Source organism: Aethalodelphis obliquidens, unplaced genomic scaffold (genome assembly GCF_003676395.1).
Source record: "Aethalodelphis obliquidens isolate GAN/ISIS:26980383/991018 unplaced genomic scaffold, ASM367639v1 scaffold9, whole genome shotgun sequence".
NCBI classification, from domain to species: Eukaryota; Metazoa; Chordata; class Mammalia; order Artiodactyla; family Delphinidae; genus Aethalodelphis; species Aethalodelphis obliquidens.
In genome coordinates, this window is record NW_020837953.1 from 43,228,000 (window position 1) to 43,243,821 (window position 15,822).

A 15,822-nucleotide genomic window follows, 5' to 3' on the forward strand; every position below is an offset into this window, starting at 1 on the left:
ATACAAAGCTCAGAGGAACGACTCGAGGCAAACAGCCTGCGGTGAGGACCCGGTACACTGGCAGCCTGGCCATCACAAGGCTATTTCATTCTGCTTTGGCAAGGAGGGGCACACAGATCTGCCCTGAAAGCCATCAGTCCTGAGGCTTCTGACACGAGAGACGAGGGAAGGTGAGAGTTCTGGGCACAGAAGAGAGACTAGGGGAAGGAACAGCAGTTCCATGTAAAGCAACGGTTCCTGGAGCAAGACTTGGGAGCTCTCATTCCTTTCCCTCTGACCAAAAGCTTTTATGATCTCAGGCAGTGATCACGGACTTTTCTGGAGATGCAATCCTTATCATTACTTGCTTTTTTGCCTAACCTTCCCTGTCACTCCCTGTTTAATTAGAGAACTGGTTAATGAAAAGTGATTTTACACTTTCCTTTAGGATGGAGACACCATGGGATTCTGTACTAAGTGGGGGATCCCACTTGAGAGCCCCTGCGGGCCACGAGCTCAGGGGTCTGGCCAAACCAGATACTAGTCTCGACCATTCCATTGGCCACGTGACCCTGGGCCAGGTGCCTGACCGCAGCACCTCCCTCTCGGCATCTGGAGAATGGAGATAGTCCTGACACTGTCATGTGGCTAAAAGAATCAGTGACAGCGGCTCAGGGTAGGAATCTAGTTAGCATTCTTACTGTTATTATTAGTCAGCTACTAGTCCAAGGAGGAACATCGTGCACCATTTGAAGAAAGCCTTTCACAGGTTTAGATTTATGGTCATTTGCACTAGGCTTTAACATAAACAAAACAAAACAAAACAAAACAAAAAACCCTCTCTTTCCAGCAGATAAACACCAGCCTCCAAAGTGAATTTTTGGAGTGGTACCATTTATAAAATTAGAGTGTTGGACTTGGTGGTTTCCAAAGTCCTTTCCAGCTCTGACAGTTTGTGATCTATGATCCAAGTTAGAATGTCTTTATTAAGCACTTACTCTGGGCCCAGCACAGATTTAGGTACTGCTGAGGATACAAATGAATAGCAGCCTTGGACCTATTCTCAAAAATGACAGTCTCGTTAGGAAGATAACAATTCCATACATGAAACAGCTACAAGAACCTGGAACACAAAGTGCACACGCACTTGGGAATCAAGTGAAGAGAGAGAAATGTGACCCTTGTTTTGGAAAGAGTTCCTGCTATGTTCTGGAATTATGTAGGCTGCCAGTGGCCCTCATTTAGGGTGTGGACAAAAATGCCTCCCCCTGATATTACAGAAAAGGTGAGAGGGCGGTTCAACTCTTACCTTCCTGGAGAAGAGAGATCTCCCTGGAAGGGATATTAAATTAACGTCCTGTTTACCTGGCAGCCAACTAGGAAGAAGTTAAAAACCTCATAATACTTTTCCCCCCAAGAGAATATGGGGGAATAATCCAGGCAAACTGCCCAGTACCAACCCCTTTCCCATAGCTGACCCCGCCCATCAAGAAAACAAGTTCAATATGCAACGTGTGCGAGGGAGCCTCACTGCCGCTGACTCTGCTGCAGCAGCCCCGGCACCCGGCACCAACCGGTCTCGGGTGTTCTCTGCACGAAAACACCATACTGACCTCAGGAGGACGGGATAAGATGACCTAAGAGATCACTCGTCCCTCTAAATGCTGGATTCTTCCATGTGCTTCTCAGGGGCCTCACCACTGCCCTGGAAAGGTGCCCACACCTACTCCACCTACTCTAGGGATTCCATTTGAATGACCACCTCTCTATCTATTAAAATATTACTGTGTAAGCCAACTGGGCTTGTCCTTTGTCACTTGTGGGTGGAAGTAAAGGGTACAAAGATATTGTATTAATAGGAAATGACTACAAAAGTCTTCACCCCTAGAAATGTGACGTTGAGAACTCAGAAAACTTGCAATGATGTAGAAAATCCATGATCCAACCAAACCCGTACTGATGAGAGGTTAATAAGATTTTACAGGGAGAGATATTTTATAGGAACTAAACCGAAGGCAGCCAGATGAAGGGTCAGAGGCTGGGCTTCAGGCCAGTCCACTGGGCTTCTGAGTATTGAATCCAGGGCACCACAAAGCTTGTGGCCTTCTCTCACTGTGGGAGCACTGAGTCATCCTTAATTCCATCTCTCATTCCCCACCTCAGTGGGAAAGTAAATCACACCCCATATCTTATTTCTCCCTCAAAGGGTGAGAACACATGGGCTGTAGGGGGAGGTGATTCCAGTAAGCACTCTTTATGGGTGCCCTCTGGAACTGGTCTTCCCTGAGGCTGGAAGCGTTGTTTCACACATGTCCTCGACTTTGAAAATGATCATCCAAACAGAGCAGAGATTCCCATGAGAGCTACAACATCATGTGGGAGTCGCTGGTGCAGGACAGGCTTCACCACCCACCCCAGCTCTGCCTCTGCATTTTAAAAAGAAAAGCCATATGCATTGAAAATAGAGCTCAGGCTGAAACTTTTTCATAGCAGATGCTCCAAATGGGAAATGAAGCCTGGGGGCAGATACTCAAACAAAGGAAAACCAATCCCAGAGGCACTGGAGGGAAAGCTGAAAATCATCAGGATACAAGCAAGTCCAATCCAGCTCTGCACCCAGTCAAACAACTAATCAGTCAAACATGTACGGAACCCTCCTGCGCCCCAGGCTTGTGAAGGAGAAGCATAAATCACAAGTTGTGTCTGCCTCTCTCCTCCAAGAAGATAGGTAAGTGGCATAAGGGAAAGACATTTACACGTGAGCTCGAATTCTGACTGTGACATTTAATAGCTGCGAGATCATGGATAAGTAACTTCGCCTCTGTGAGCCTCTGTTTCCCCATCTTCAAATGGGAATAAGAAATAGCCATCTACAAGGATGCCATAAGGATTAGATAAAACGTGCAAAGCACTTAGCACAGAGCCTAATACACGAAGCACTCAAGAAAAACAGTATTGAGTTATCCAAACTTCAATTTCTTCACATGCAAAATGGGTACAATCGGATTCTGCAGGGTTGTTGTGAGGATTAAATGAGGCAGTGAGCACATAAAGCATCTGGCAGGTGTGTCCCCGGTACAGCGGAAGCTGTCAGGGAGGGAAGCACCAGAGCAGACAGCATGAGCTAGCAATTGGAGGGTGATCTGTAGCTAACTCGTAACTCCACTCAGTCTAAGCTACACCTCAACACCAGAAGGAGCATTTAGGTCAATATAGCTCACTTGGTAGCCATTTCAAGTCCACAAAAAACTTAAGGCTGCAAGTGAATACCGTCCTAGCTAAAATGAAAGGTTCTGAAGGAACAGGATGTCCTTCAGAAAACCTGCTATTACCCTTGCAAAAACAACAGTGACTTCCCCCCTTCTTTCACTGAAGGACGCTCTAGCACATGCCACACTTGTGAATTCTGGCCCCAGCCAGAAGTCATTAATTTCTATAAAGCCGTATTTTCAGCAAGGGGGTAAAAATCCCAGAAGTACTTCAAGATGCCCATTCTACTGCGTAGCTGACACACACTACGTGTCAATACCCCACCTTCCAAAAATAACCCCACTGTCTACAGAAATGGAGCCACTACAAATTAGCCTGGGTTTAGAGCCGGGCTCAGAACAGCTGATTTTATAAAACTGAAATTCAAGTAGATGCTGGAATGATGCAAGAGAAAAAATTTACACTGTGTCCCTCTGTTTCGTCCTATCAGTTTTCCTGACCCTTTTAGGAGATTCAGCAAGCATGGGATGCCAGAGATATTTGGCCAGTGTAACAGAAGCCTGGGCTTGAATTTCTCCCCCTGCTCTGGGGTTCTTCTTTCACAGTTATTTACCTAATGGAAATTTTCTCTTTAGTATCCTTGCTCCACTGAGTTATTGCTGATGACAGCATCTTGCTTGTCACCAGGGCCAATGTGACCCACGCAGCACAGGAAAAGGTAGAGAAGTATTAGGAGTTCGTGTGTGAGGGAGAGTCCTTCTTCCAGCGTAAGGCTGTATGGCTGCAGGTCTCAGAGCCACCATGGCCTGCAACAAGCTATGCTAGAAAGTGGAAACCCAGAACCCCAGCTATACGGTGCCAGAAGGAAGGGCGCCGTGAACTCTGGGGGTGCTGCCATGACGCAGTCAAAAGGCAGGGGCAAAGGAGTCAAGTCCTTACCGTGCGTGCTGTGCAAGCTGGTGAGAGCTGCTTAACTTCCTGGAACCTCAGTTTGGTTCTGAAAAAAACAGTCTAAAGGGCTGCTTTGAAGGGTTAAGGAGATAATGCGAAATGCCTGGCACACAGGAGGTCATCAGTTTTTACAAGTTTCTTACAAGCAGTCTGGAGGCTTAAACTGCAGAGTTGTTTTTGACTCTGCCAGAATACTAGTAGGAAAACCTCCTTTAAGTCATGTAAGACCTAAGTCGCTTCAAAACTAAGGTCTTCACCACTTCACTCGTGTTGCTAAAACAGCCACAGTTAAAAATGATTCTCGGAGTCTGAGTTTTGCCTTAACATTGAAAAGCCCTTTTGTGATACTTGTGAACAGAGCAGAGTTAAAGGAGAATGTGATCCAACAAGTAGTGGGTATCTGTCGCCAACACAAGGCAAACCAAACAGCTAGTCCTCACTCGGCCAAATGGTGGAGGGGGCAGGCTGGGACTGGGGACCGGCATTTAAAACAAACAAACAAAAAGGCATGGAACAAGTTGAGGTTTGGCAAGAAAGAGGCATTTCTGGACCCCAGATCTCTATCCACTAGAAGTGGGGCAGGTTTGTCTTTTTTTCAGTTCTACTTGGTTATGATTATGTATAGCCCTTAAGGCAAAAAGAGAAAGGGGAAGGAATCCAGAAAAGAGACCCTGAATAAGAATAATAAAGACATTTTAAAGCTAGGATTGGCATTCTATTCCAGCTAACATGCCTAAACCAATGACCTTGGGTTTTTTTTGGGGGGGGGGGTGCAGAGAGCTCTGGAGATCTAAAAGCCCTCCTACCCTAAGACATACACCATGTTGCTATTTCATGGGTAAACACTTATCAGGCAACAGACACTCCTTTTCAGTTAAGAAACAAAGTTATCCAAAACCACCCAGAATTATCTCAGCACACAAGGTCTGAACATAAAAGCAACAAAGTCAGACCTCAAGACTGGCCTGGTTCTTAACTAGCCCAAGACACACGCCTGCTGAACTGGCAAGTCTCTCTTGATCTTCCTGACCCAGTTGTGAACTCAGATGTTGTTTCAGATTAATCTAGAAGCTCAGAGTGGATTGAAGCACTCTCATAATAGGATTTTGCTTTTCCTTTAAAAAGGATTGGTAGAGTTTGCTAGAAGGCTAAAGCACAGAAATAAACAGAATACACACGGGTAGCACCAGGAAGACTGATTTTCGACAACAGACAAGTATCATGTCTGTCAAGTCCAATTTTCCCTTTTCTTTTCTACATCAATTATAAAGGATCATGTGGGCAGGACGCATTTCTAAACCCAGCTGTGGACAGGATGGTGTCCCAGCTTTAGCTCTGTATCAGCCAGGCCTCGTCGTAGGCTTCCCCCAAGAAGGGGTAGGGGATCGTGCTGAGGAGCTAGGCACCCACTTATCTACCACTGAAAACCCCTTCAAGCACACGGAGGGAAGCCAGAGGTGGGTTTCCCTACAGTTAGTGCTAGTCAAGGGGAATAACTTTCCCACTCCTTGAGGCCTCCATCTGCCATGCCAACAAGGTTTTCAATACGCATAAATGGCCCGCACCTCAGTATTGAACCGAGAGACAGACTGAGATGCGGGAAAAATCTCTCCGAGGTGGTCACACCATAATGCCTGATTGGGCAGATAAATTATTTCAACACTAGGAAAGCACACACGCTTTGGGTAGCAAGGATCCGAACTCTGTCACTGATCCCAACTCTGTCACTAGTGTCAGCCGGATGAACATGAGCAAAACACACACTCTCCTTAGGGAACAGTGCCTTCATCTGTAAAACAGGGAGGATGCTATCCACGGAGCTGCTGGGTTAATCCAAAGAGACCTTAGTTTTAAAAGTACTCGGGGAAAAAACACAAAGCAACGTGTAAATGCCAAGGGTTATTACTGCGAATCTTATTCTTTCTTCTAATGCATGCTCCACTCCCCGTTCCTCCCCAACTGAACCCTGCATGTCTCATCCTGTAATATAGGAGTCACCTTATACCCATTCTGGAACAAAGGAAAGCATAAAGAAGTCAATTATAAATAGACTAGACTCTCAAAATGCAGAAATTCAGAAACAGAACATTTCACAATAGAAAAGAAGCTCGAGCTTATCTCATTCCCAGTCACAAGGACTTCATTCTTGTAATGTACTTTGTATTTCAAATGAATAGATATATTCTCTTTAATACCAAAAGCTTGGGAAGAAAGGAGAAGGGTGACATCATAGAGGACAATCACAGATGCTAGGCACCAGTATAAGCTGAGCTTCTTACTGAAAAAGTCAGGTGTGTTTCAAGGGTTTGAAATGCCATGATGAGATTTTTTTTAGAAAGAAATCTGTACCCAACCGGCTTCTTCAAATAAGTGAAGTTTTAAGTGCGTATGAGCAGAATGGGTAAAGGAGAGCTTCCAACTGCTGAAGACCACAGTATAACTTTTAGAAGAGTAAACACAGGCCAACAATGTTTACTGCATTGTCCTGAGGATGTGGCATCTATGAAATCATTTATTAGTTTAATCCTCACAACAACCCTACGAAGTGGACTCTATTATTATCCAGTTGTACGGAGGAAACTGGAAAGGCCATGGGTGGGGGATGAGTGAAATAGGATAGGGAAATTAAGAGGTACAGGTTTCCAGTTACAAAATAAATGAGTCACGGGAATAAAATGTACAGCTTGGGGAATATAGTCAATGATAATGTAATATCTTTGTGTGGTGACAGATGATAACTAGACTTGAATGTGAGCATTTTGAAATACACAGGAATATCAAATCCCCATGTTGTGTACCAGGAACTGTAAGTCAGTTGCACTTCAACAAACAAACAAACTTATAGGAAAAGAGATCGGACTTGTGGTTAGCAGCAGAGGCAGAGGTGGGGAGAGGAGGAAGTGGACAAAGGTGGTAAAAAGGTACAAGTTGCAGTTATAAAACACGTTACGTACGAGCGACGTAATGTACATGATTAATATATTTAGCACGGTTCTGTGTTACATATGAAAGTTGAGAGTAAATCCTAAGAGTTCTCATCACAAGGAAAAAACATCTTTCCTTTCTTTTCTTCTGTATCTCTATGAGATGATGGATGTTCACTAAATTTACTTGGTAACTATTTCATGATGTACGTAATATTTAAGTCAAATCATTATCCTGTACACCTTAAATGTTTACAGTGCTGTATGTCAATTGTATCTCAATAAAACTAGAAGGAAAAAAAAAAAAAAGAAACTGGAAAGACCATGATCATCTCCAGCAATAGCCTGCTAAGCCGCTAAGTATCCACGTATATTTGATACTGGATAATCTATGGAGAGAACCCAACTGTGATTTCTGTTATTGTCTCCAAGGAAAATTTCCTCCTGAATGCCAGTGAAAATCTTATAGAGACGCCAGGTAGACATCCTTCCTTTCCCAAGCAGTGGTGGCGACAAAGGAAGGAAGCTGACAGAAGTGTAAAAGTTTCCAAAACATGACATGCAAATTCCTGGATAAGAAAGAGGGTCAGGCTCCAGTCCCCCTTCCTGACGAGTACCCCAATTCAGACACCCCACCCCTTTCCATCACCCACACTTTGCCCTAGGCCATGCGGCCTAAAATCCATCTCCCCCTCTCCCCAAAGCTCTCACCCTCACATCTGAAACAGGCCCCAGACAGAGAGGAGGTTCTGTGGATGCCCACCGCGTGGACCACATTACACCACGCCAGGCCACCGTGCCCGTGCACCATTTGCAGTTGGGGAGAAATACGGAAGCCACGCTGGGCGGGGACTGGGACCAGTGACTGCAAGAGTCCCTGCCTGTGAAGAGGCCTGCTCTTCCTCCCCGCTTCTCACAGAAGGATCTGCTGAAGCAGGTGGAGTGCCAAAGCGGAGAGATTTACTCCGTCAGAGCTGATGTGGTCAAGCAAATCTAGCTGCTGAGAGGCTGTCGCTCTGGCATGGGCTGCTATGTGTGACAGTAACTGACATGTGGAGACACACATACAAGGGGGTGGGCGATGGGGGAGGGAAAGCTAAGAGGGCTGCGGGGAGAGAATCAGCAAAGCCCAACCATGCTCCTAGGGGGGTGAGAAGGGCTCCTGCAGCTCGGGCTTCACTCCCCTCCTCTCTACCTCTGCTGCGCTGCTCCTCCCCAAGCCCACCTCCCCCAGTCTGAGAGGAACACAACGTTCAGTGGACACCAAGGTGCTGTTTCTTCCTACTAACTGCACTGCATGGGGGTAGATGGGATGGAGCTAGAGATACAAGGGCCAACTTTTCACGTGTCAGGGAGGTTGTTCAGCAGCAAGTGTGATGGATGCGAGCGAGAAGACAGCAGGCGGGGAACTGGGCTTCAGCACCTGGGAGAACAAGGGAAGGTGAGCCTCTCCTGGGGGGTGGGGGTGTGAATGGAGGCAGTTCAGCGCCAAGGTACTTGAGTCCTAGGTCATTTCTCCTGAGACCTGGCTTGATCCCAGGCTCAAAGAAAGGCCACAGGAAGGTTCTTTTAAAAACAGACTCAAAGGTTCCCACCCTTCAGAAGGACTAAAATTTAAAAACCGCAGCTGGGCTCCTCAGAAGCCTCTGGTATTTGCCTGGGATGTCCCCTGGATTCCTTAGTGGCCTTTTAGTAGGTGTTCCTAACTTTAATATCCTTCAACCCCGCAAAAGATGACCTGGGAGAGAACATTCAGAATTCACACCCATCTACTTCCTGCAGATCTGGTGTTTTAAAATCCTGCTGAATTAGGCATTCCCAGGTTAACAGATTTCAGGTCTAAAAAACAAGTCCTGGAATGAGGAAGAAAACACAATCCACTTAACTCAAAAGGTGCCCTTTCAAAGGTGACTTAATGGACCTATTCTGATGTCTTGTGTTGCTTTTAAAAGAAAACCTTCAATTACTAGGAAGATAGAAAAATAGGGGCTCTGGTTCACTGTACTTTCAACCTAGAAGAAAGCTAATTAACCCTTGTTTGTAAAAAAGATTCACCCATTTTCTTGCCGAAACAGAACTGATTCTTTAGGATGAAGTTTCCTTAAGGATCTCTTATAATTTCAGGAGTTAAGGCTGATATAGTCTCTACCCCCCGACACACATTCCCGTCCACTGACCATCCTTCCCCACGATTCTTCTCTTTAAGCATCAGGCTCTGGTCTGTACTGAAATTAAGTCCCTCTGTAAAATTCTTGCTGTTATATACCCCTCACTGCAAATGAAAAGCTCAGAACGTAAGTTCTGCAGGGGAATGCACATGAGGGGAAATCAAAGCACTGGGCACTTGAAAGTAGAAGGATGAAGAAGTATAAATCCTCTCCAGAGAAAAATCATATCAGGCAGAGGCTCTAAAACACTTCTTACACAGCACCCAACATTCGATAAAAACTACCAGACATGGAAGTCAAACAAAAGGACTGAAAACTAAGAAAAAAACCCCAGACAAGATCACTTACTAGGGATCCAGGCATTAGAGTTATTAGACACAGAGTTTAAAATAGAACGATAGTAATGTTCAAAAAAATTTATAGAAAGATGGAGAATTTTAGCAGAGAACTCAAATGTTAACAGATGGATGAAACCAGGAGAGTAGACAGAGCACCAAAAAGGATTAGTGAGCTAGAGAGTGAGTCAGCAGAAAATATCCGGATCAAAGCACGAAGAGAAACAAGAGCATAGGAGACTCAGGGGACATGGTTTTAAAAGTCCAACTTCCATTTAATTGGAGTCACAGGAGGAAAGAGTGAGAAAGCGGCAGAAGTGCTATCTGAAGTGACACAAGCCAAAAATTTCCCCAAATCTCTACAAATTAAAGACATTTGACAAATCCTAAACAGGAGAACCATATCTAGGCACGTCATCATTAAAAACTAAAGACAAAGAGTCACAGGATAAAAGACATATCACCTTCAGAAGAGCACCAATAATACTGGCAGCAGTTCCAACAGGAATAATGGAGCATCACGGAATGGTATTATTCAGGGGCTGAAAGAAATTTGCCAATCCTGAATTCTAAATTCAGTAAAAATGTCTTTCAAAGAGAGAGGTGAAATAAAGATGTTTCTGGGGGCGGGGGGAAGCATTAATGGAGGTAAAGTGTTATAAGGACCTTGTATTATCTGAGAAGGAAAATAAAAAAGACACAAAGATGGGACAAATAAAAATTCTATGACTCAGTAACTCTGCTCCTCAGTATATAATGGAGAGACTCTGCACATGTGCTCCAGGAAACATGAACAAGAATGTGAACAGCAACCTTGTTCATACAGCAAAATACAGCAAAACACTGGAACAGTCCAAATGTCTTAACAGTAAAGTCAATAAATTGTGACACATCCATACAATGGAATACTATATAGCCATGAAAATGAATGCACTACAGACACACGTCAGCATGGATGGATCTCCAAAACGTAACGTCAAGCTAAAAAAGAAAGGTCACAAGAGGATATATTTAGTTTGATTTTGTATGTAAGTTCAAAACAGGCAAAGTTGTCTAATGACACATACAAATATGGTAAAACTACATACAGAAAAGACGTGATTAACACAAAATTTGGGACAGAGGTAATTACCTCAGGGTGTGAAGTGAAGGAAGGAAACGTGATCAGGGAGGTTTCACAACTACTAATATGTTCTATTCTATCAATATAATATTCTAGTTTAAGCTGAACAGTAGGTCCTGGTATTCATTTGATAGTTCTTTAAAGTATACATATACTGTATGATACTCTATGTATGACTCTTCCATAATTAAAAAAAAAAATTTACGGAACTTGTTTTCTAAACATGCCACCAAAGGCAGAATTCACTTTTTAAAATAAAAATTAACTTCTTTAAAATCATGCCCATATTTGAAATACCACCACATTCAGAGACAGCAAAACCAGAACGTTTGCTAAATTTTGCCACTCGGGCAGGAAAAGTGAAAAAACAGAAAGAAACCACCTAAGGAAAAAAATAAAGGTAATTTGGACAGCTATTTATTAGAATCTTGTAGAAAACTTCTCACTGCAATGATGGAGACAAAAGCAGACTGTATAAAGGTCCTTTCTCCATTCAGCACCTTCCTTCCTCCACTAAAAGCAAGGAAAATCTTAGAAATGAACCCCTCAGTGAAAGGACAAGAAGCTGACTAAAAAGAGGTGGAGAGAAATGAGGGCTTGCATATTAACATAATCGAGTCCACCACACGGACTTGAAACTCTTCTCTTCAAACACGTGCTACAAGTTAACATCATATGACTTTAGTTTCATTTCTTAGTTTAGAGCTGAACTGTCCAATAAGGCGACCACATGCCACAGGAGCCCACTGAACACTTAAAATGTGGTCAGTACGAGTTATGATATGGTGTATGTGTGAAATACATACTGGAATTCAAAGAGTTAAGATGAAAAAAAGAATGTAAAACATCTCAATTATTTTTACATATTGATTACAAGTTGAAATGATAATATTTTGGATATAATGGGCTAAATAAAAATATTAAAAATAATTGCATCTGTTTCTTTTTACTTTTTTAATGGGACTTCTAGAACAGTTTCAATTACAAGTGTGGCTCACATTATATTTCAATTGGAGAGTGCTGGTTGAGAGGTCTGACTCTAAAAGAAAATGTTTACGGACACAGCTTATGAAATTAAAATTAAACTCAAAAGATACCCAAATCTTAAATTTCAATTATTTCCTAGATAATCAATAATATATTGCAAATAGCTACTATTCACATGGGCAGAAAATAACAGATGAAAGGCATTGGTCTGGATTTAGGAAGAAAGGCCTTTGTTACCCAAGATGGAAATATCTAGTAGAAAGGTGGGTAGAAAGTTAACTACGGGGACGTACCCCCATCAGTTACTACTCTTATCGTTCCCCTGCCCAGCAGGAATGGCTCCAGGTCTACGACTTTTCAACTTCAGGTCAGCCGTCACAGATGCCTCCGCAGCCTTTGAATGGCCTCTCCCTGCATACAAGCCTGCAGGGTTACCACTGCTGTACTCCTTCTGAGTGTAGCTTTATTAGTATGGGTGTCCGACTGTCATGTAAACATGCTGTATCTGTTTTGCTCACAAGGCTACATGGGCTGCAGCATGCTGAAAGGCTTGGAGTGCATGCTCCAATGACAGGGAGCCAGGGAGGTTTGGTCATCTTCGTACCATACCACCAGACAGTATCTGGAACACTGTTAGAGCAAAATAAAGATTTGCTTTCCATTCTTTTTCAACTCACTAGCACTTAACCCCAGTCCCACTTCACAGAAATGATAGATTCTACTTCACTAAGGGAAAAAAAAAAAACCTCTTTCCTTACCCCCCACCCACCTTAAATTGAATAAGTGAGCTATTTCTTAAACCTAGACCCCTTCCTCTGTGCTCTTGTAAGACCCTGTCTTGGATATCACTCAATCAATCCTTTTTTCTCTTGTACCTTCAGTCTTTCTGGCTGCTTCTTCTCAGAATGACAGATACAATTGAATCTGCTCAATCTTAGAAATGCCTTCCGTTAACTTTCCCTTCCACTCAAGTTATTATTCATCCATTTTCTTCCCTCTGTGCCCATATCTCTTAAAAGATACGGCATCACTGTCTCTTTTTCTATTAAATGAAGGCTCTGAAGGCACGTTCCTATAGCAAATAACACAAACCAGGGATCAAAACATACAATGGTGTCCCCCTCAATACCCATAAGGCTGGGCATAACTGGAAACAAAGGGGAGCATGTTTAGTAGCAGTTAATGCCTGATTTCTTAGCACCTCTCCCAGACAAGCGGGAGCCCAGGCATGTTCCTGGGCTGCAGGTATAACACGAGCTTAAGGCTGTATCCAAGAGGCAGCATCCAGGGAAGAAAAGAAAAACCATCTACAGTCCAAGGCAAAAGGCGGGAAACAAGGCAGAAAGAACTCCCTGAAATGTATGGAACTCCTACCATGTCTTTTCAGAGGGTGCCTGCGGCTTTGCTGATGGATAGGAATGGGGCCTCTCAGAGGATCTTGAACCTCTAATCCTAACCCTTAACAACTGCTGTAAAGTCTATAAGGGTCAGAGATGCAGGAAAGCAGGACATCATTGCCTTGGATGTTTCTTAATCTTTAGATAAGTGCCTCAACTTCCTATGCTACCAAAAGAAGAATGCCAAATGGACTTAAAATGAACCTCAGAACTTCATGGAACAAGATGAGAAAATAAAATTGGGAGATTGTTTCCCCCCCACCCAAAAAAAACAAAACAAAACAAAAACCTCACTCTAGGAATCCACTGAAACGAGCCCTTTAAGCTCAAAGGGGAGAGACGCTTGCTGAAAGCACGCTGCTCAAGTCCTAACTGTCTGGTCCACCTCTGCTTCCCCAGGGCGAGGGACAGGGCCAGGCACAGGGTATGGATGTGTACACGACAGTGCAACTAGGGAATGGACAGGTGCTGGTCTCCCTAGTGAACCTGGAATGAACTCACAGGAGCTTTGGGAATAAATGACCAAAAAGACTGCTCACTGGTTTGACTTGAAAGTCCGTATTTTTAAAAACGTGTTCTTTTTCATCTCTTCAGCTCCGTGTGCTAATCACTTTCCTTATGTTGAGGGGTATCTGGTTTAAAACTTTGCTGAGAAGTTTTCATCTGTTCTATCTATTGAGTGCCAGAGGATACTGAGGAGACTGGGAGATTCTGGCCAAGTATTTTCTTTTAAGGCACTGTAGCGCGTTCACATTGCTATATCTGTGCGCACAATTCACAGTCTATGTTTACAGCAGTCACAAGTGAGGCTGAAACATGTAAAGGAAACCAGAGAAGTTCTGGAGTCACACATTTGGGTAAATTTTGGCTTCACTTATTGGCTGTGTGATCTTCGGCGACTTCTCAGTGTCCCTTCTGTAAACTGAGATAATGCTGAACTCCCAGGGTCCGTCCGTTCCTTCCCCCTTTCATTTCTTCCCTCCTATCAACAAAAAACGTACTTTGCATCAACTATGTGCCAGGCACTGTTCTAAGCGCTGGGGATGCAGCAGTGAAGAAAAGAGACAAAGTTTGTGGCCCTCTTGGAGTTTATATTCTAGTTGCATAGACAATAAACGATATAAATATACAAAATGAAAGCAGTGATAAATGTTAAGTGAAAAATTAAGCAGGGAGGGAGGATAAGAGGTAGTGATAGAGGGGGTTGCAATTTTAGATGAGGGAGGGGCGCTAGGAAGTCTCACTGACAAAGTGACATTTGGATAAAGATGCAGGTGAAAACCATGGGGTTATAGAACATTCTAGGCAGAGAGAATTGCTGGTACAGAGACCCTGAGGCAGAAGTTCTGAGGGACAGCTGAGCAACAGCAAGCAGGTCAGCTCGATGGAGCCAAGTGGGGTGGGGAATGACAAGTGGGTAAAAGGCAAGGTTAGAAAAGTACAGGGGGAGGCAGACCACGTGCCCGTTATAAATCACTGCACAGACTTTAATCTTCTCTGCAGAGTGAAAGGGGAAGCCACAGGAGGGGGCTGAACGGAGGAAGGACCCGATCTGAGTTCCATCTGCTGTACTGAGAGCCGCAGTGAGAAGGGGGGAAGGAAGGGTGGACACAGAACCTGCTACAATAGACAGGGCGGGGCTGAGTGCTGGGATGGATGGCGTGGAAGCAGCGGGTGGGAGGGGAAGGTCCACAGGCGGCACAGCTGACGGATGTGCTGAGTCAAGGATGACCCCAAGGTATGTGAGCAACTGGAAGAAAGGAGAATGGAGAAGAAAGGTGAAAATGGTATAAAGTGCCTAGCACTGTTATCGGGCTCACGGGAAATGACCAAATGTTAATTCTTGACATGTAAAACTTTCGGCGCTGATTCAGAGCCCAGGCATCCAAAATGGGGTTAGCAGGCCATCCTAAAGCCAGGAAGTGCTTGTAGAGAGAAAAGTCAAATGAGAATATACTCAGCAGCTGGCTCTACGGTACCAACTCCCCAACTGGTTAACTTCCACCAAAAGACGGAACGTGTCTCATCCTCTAATTATCCATCTGTCAGAGATGAGGGGCTGAGATGCCGACCTTCATGCTGTCAATGAATGCTGGACGTAGCACCATGTTTCCCCACCAAACAGAAAGTTTCCATGGAAAAGAGCAATAAACCATGACGTGGTGAGAACACAGGAAAACTGTAAAGAAGCAGCATTCTGTTTTATGTGTAATTTTCTCCAACTCCTATGAAAGTGACTCAGTTCACCGAGTCCAGGACACAAGTGGCAACTCACAAATGCTCACGCTCTGAGTGATGAGGGCAGTGAAACCACCACAGAACAGGCACCAAGGTGAGCCACTCTGAGCCTCTCCAAGGAGAGGAGAGTCCACTCCTGATGGACATTTTATCAGATTTTACTCAAGGAACCTTTTCTTTATCATACTTGCCAAGCCGCCCAACCTAACTTCAATCTTGAGAGTCAAAGACCCAATCTGTCTCCCACCCCGAGAGCCAGGCAGACGCCATCCAGCACCGCCATTTTGGGTGTAGGGAAAACACCGAGGTCCAGAGTTCTAAGAAGTCAACGAGGGACGTATGTAGCCTTAGTCTGAACACTGGTGGAGAAACAGTAGCCATTCCTACCTCAAGATAAATGTCCCCTTTGAATCCTACATGAAAAACTAAAATTCCAAATCAACATGTGGACACAGTCATTTGCCTTGAGTGGAAACAGGAAAGGAGGGATTTTCAGAGAAAGATCTAGTG

The 15,822-nt window shown here is 44.1% G+C and overlaps 1 protein-coding gene across 11 annotated transcripts in view; it reads right to left on the reverse strand.

The window, feature by feature from the left end:
- VPS13D (vacuolar protein sorting 13 homolog D) overlaps positions 1-15,822 on the reverse strand; it is a 245,608-nt gene that overhangs the window by 52,500 nt on the left and 177,286 nt on the right. The gene's annotated exons all lie outside the window — the stretch shown is intronic.